At 44.5% G+C, this 4,245-nt stretch overlaps 1 long non-coding RNA gene across 2 annotated transcripts; it reads right to left on the bottom strand.

Moving 5' to 3' along the window:
- Nucleotides 1–252: 252 nt before the first annotated feature.
- LOC103263489 lies at nucleotides 253–3,355 on the bottom strand. Of its 2 annotated transcripts, XR_504507.2 has the most exons (4): nucleotides 3,278–3,355; nucleotides 2,515–2,693; nucleotides 1,628–1,700; nucleotides 253–1,235 (listed from the first exon to the last, which is right to left on the bottom strand). It is a non-coding gene; the product is annotated as an uncharacterized LOC103263489 (long non-coding RNA). The 2 variants fall into 2 exon arrangements; XR_504505.2 differs by having other exon boundaries at nucleotides 253–1,700.
- Nucleotides 3,356–4,245: the final 890 nt, after the last annotated feature.

Below are 4,245 nucleotides of genomic sequence, written 5' to 3'. Positions count from 1 at the left end.
GAACCCAGTACTGGGTCGTAAAATCAATTTGGTAGGCCATTGCAAGCATTTTAAAAAGAAACTATACAAGGGATTGAAGATGAATGGAAATAAATGTACACTGGGTCACAGATAGTAAGGCAATATATATTGGTTCCAGTTATAAGCAAATGTATGTTTGTATAAACCAAGATGTCAAATACATTTTTATAAATTCTAGTCCAAAAAAATCTGAAAAAAAGTAGTCTACAAGAGCCAGTAAAAGTCTCTGCCTTTAGTATAAAATACTGTATTTATTATATTTCTTCAGTAATAGGAAAAGTTTACAAATTTTTTGGCATACACACACACGATAAATTACATCTAAAGATATGTATTACATGAAATATCTATAAAACACATTCCTGAAGTTAAAAATTTTCATGTGTTTACTAATTTCATTCAAACTTTCCTATACTTGAAGTTAAATGCAGAAGATATAAAAACAAAGTGTCTAGGAAACAATCCATTTCTATGCTTTGGTCTTTATCATCATCAAAGCCCAAAAGTGCTTTACAAGTGGAAAAATACTGACATATGTACTGTCCTTTGGCTTAGTCAGTTCAGACTGTTATAACAGAATACCACACAGACTATGTGGCTTATAAAAGAAACTTATTTCTCATGGTTCTGGAGCCTGGGAAGTTCAAGATTAAGGAATTCGAAGACTCAATGTTTGAGGAAGGGCCTCTTCCAGTTTGGAAGACAGCCCTCCATCCTCACCCACCTCCTCATGATGGGGAGAGAGCAAGAGATCTCTCTCTTGTCTCTGTTACTACAAAGGCACTGATCCCACCATTGGGGCTGCACCCCCACAACCTCATCTAAACTTAATTACTTTCCAAAGGCCCAACTTCCAGATAATATTACAAACTGGGGAATAGAGTCTCAACATATAAATTCGGGGATGACACGGTAAGTCCACAGTATCCCTTTTGTGAAGAGTTTCATCCACTTCAACTTGTTATACTCATTTGCTAAATATTTATTATAATAGTACATCTGAAGATAATTCTGGGGAAATTTCTTCTTCAGCACATATGAAATGGATATTGTGATGAAGCACACACAAAAACGTAAATCTTCATGTTACCCAAACAGATGTCTTCTTCAACTGGATAGTGTATTAAATAATCAAGGAAGTGTTTCCCAAGTGTTCTGACGTAATGTTTCTGATGCTTTATATATGCATTTCCAATCAAAGATAGTTCAAAAAACTAAAAATAAGTAAACAGGCTGAGTGAAACAAGCCAGACCACCTACCCACCACCCACCAAAATTACAATCTGCATGATTCCATTTACAAAACATTGTAGAAAATCAACACTGATCACTTTGCAGATCAGTTGTTGCCTGGAACAGGGCATGGTGAGGGGAAGGCAGTCACCAAGTAAAGACCCGAGGATTTGATGTCCTGAAAATATCATCATAATCCTATTTAAGAGTACCTGGTTAATATAAAGGACCTCAGTGGGTATCATTAGAATTTTTAAAAAGCGCATATAGGTAAGTAGTACTTTTTAAAATTCTAAGTGACGCCTGTAACCAACACATGGGATATTTTGGCTCTTAAAACACGTCATCATAGAAGTGATAAAACCATCATTACCTGGGAAGAATCCGTGTTACAATATCAAATCGCCAGGAAGATCTTTTAACCAACTGCATATGTCAACCCCCACCTAAGAGATACATGGGGATCACTATTATTTATCTCGGCAGAAAAATATATGTATATTTGCCGCAAGTGCATGTTTAGGTCAAGTTCTTTTTTCAATGTGGAAAATTCACTGCTTTCAGACAGAAAAGACATCTCTTAGATGTATGTCCAGGACTGCTTCAAAGCATGTAGCTGCTAATAGAAGGAAATTCCACCTGCTAAACCTGTTTTCCAATGATGAGACCAAAAGAGTTTCTCCAGTTTTAGACTATTCTGTGAGCCACTGACAAAGATTCTTTGCTTGGCCAAACTTTCCTCAGGTTTCTGCATCTTTTGCTAGGCCCATCTGTGCGCTCTCTCATACAACCCAGTTTTACAAAGAACCCTGTTATGTTAGTTTAGCAAGAACGCCCCCATTCCTAGGTGTCTGATCACCTTGAATACCTGAACAGGTTTCATCCCCTCCCGTCCCCCAAGTGACATCTGATCACTCCTGGCTGTTTTCAGCAAGAAACCTATTGGGTGAGTTTAGCCAAAATCTTCCTTACCCCAATGTTTCCTCTTAGTAATTTTCCGTCCACATTGATCCCACATTGACCTCCACATTGATTTTTAGCTCTGAGTTCCCACTTGTCCTTGCCGTATTTGGTGTTGAGCCCAATGCCTCTCCCCCACTGCAAGATGCCGCTGGAGGTCCCTGTACCTGTCATGATGGTTCTGAAGACGGTTTACCTTACCGTGCTTTAAAAAGTATCACTGAATATATAAATATATATTTTTTAACAGCACACCGGTGCTATTCTACAACATGTTTTGGTTCAGATTTATGAACTCACTTGAGCAGCCATGATATCCCACCGTGGATAGAAGCGCTGGGGGTCTCCTGAGGACTGCAGCCCTTCAAATCTGGAGAAGAAGCTTCAGCAGCCACCAGAAGCCAGGTCCTCTGAACACCTCCCGATATGAGCCAGGTTCTCCTTCACACACTGATCGAGCTCAGCCACCCGATGAAGAACTGCACAGGAGAGAGAGAATCCAGCAATCACTTTGCTTTATTGGAGTGACGGTGTGCCTGGCTCCATGCTGGGCACTGGGTCAATGACCAATGACACTGATACAACGGGGGTAGCAGCGAAAACAACGGAAGGTACAGTGGGTTTCTCACCAGGGCCTTTTCTTCTCCTTTCCTCATCTATCCCTTAACAACAAATCTGAAAACGGATAAGAAGTGGCCCGAATTCATGCAGGCACTCCTGGTCCCGCAACAACCCCGGGGCGCTGGGCTTGCATCCGTATTACCACAATCCTGGTTCCAGCCATCGGGTGGGCGGGCATTCGTGTCCCCGTTTTAGAGGAGGGAGCTGGGCTCAGACAGAGCCGCCACCTGTGTCACCCCCCCGCGCCGGCCTTTCCATGGACAGTAGCCCCAAGACCCCCTGGAGCAGGACACCACACTCCCTGGGGCCGGGCGGGTCCCACCGCTCTCTCCCTCACGGGACAGTCGGGGCAACTTGTCCCAAAGCGCGAACGAGGCGACTTGGATCCGGGATCGCTTCATGTCCCCGCGCCCCAGGGCGGTCCGGCCCCACCACCGCGCACCCGCACCCGCAGCTCCATCCAAACACCTGAAGACGCGACCTGGCTCCTCTGGCCAGGCCATGTTGGCGTCCGTGAAAAGTCGTCACAGGCGCCAGGATGACGTCAGCTCCCTACGGGAGCCGCGACGCTCAGGCGGGTCCTCCGCACAACACGGGGTCATTTTGCCTTTTGCAGAAAGTCATTCGCTTTTACCCCTCAGACCGGCACCTGAGAAGGCGTGCTGTTTAGAGAAAGCAGAAGGAACGCAGTCTCGTGTCGGGAAACACAGCCTACTGAGCCTGCCCGCCTCAATTATTGTATGGGTCGTGCACCTCTCGCGGCGGTTCCTCCGAGGGCCTCCCAGGGAGTTTGCCATGTGACCCAGCAGTGCCACTCCTGGGTCCACGCCCAAGGAAAATGGAAACGTATATCTTCGTAAAAACACGAAGCATAACCGTATGTCGCACTTTCTTCCAAGTAGCCAACAACGGGAGACAGCCCAAGTGCCCGTCAAAAGTTGAATGGATGAAAAACATGTTATGTCCACACAAAAGAACATTTTCCGCCGTGAGAAGGAATACAGTTCTGACACATGCTGCATCCTGGGTGCGCCTTGAATAAGTTATGCTAGGTGAAAGAAAGCAGACACAACAGACGAAATATTGTATGAGTCCACAGATAATGAATATCTAGGAATATGCAAGTGTCTAGAGACAGAGGAGACGCATCTGTGACTCCCCGGGGCTGGGCTAGGAGCAGGGATTAGCGACACTGAAGCACTATGAAACCTTTTCTGGTGGTAGAAATGTCTAAAACTCGATTCTGGTGAAGGTGGCACAACTTTACACACCTACTGAACATCGTCAGAGTGTATGCTTAAAATGTATTCATTTTATTGTCTGCAAATACATTGCAAGGAAGCTGTTTAAAAGTACGGCTTAGGCTTGGCTTGGCCGCCTTCTGTACCACTGCAATTACCAAACTTTTTC

This window comes from Carlito syrichta, unplaced genomic scaffold (genome assembly GCF_000164805.1).
Source record: "Carlito syrichta isolate Samal-C Ts95f unplaced genomic scaffold, Tarsius_syrichta-2.0.1 Scaffold19470, whole genome shotgun sequence".
Classification (NCBI taxonomy): domain Eukaryota; kingdom Metazoa; phylum Chordata; class Mammalia; order Primates; family Tarsiidae; genus Carlito; species Carlito syrichta.
This window is presented reverse-complemented; position numbering and strand designations above follow the sequence as displayed.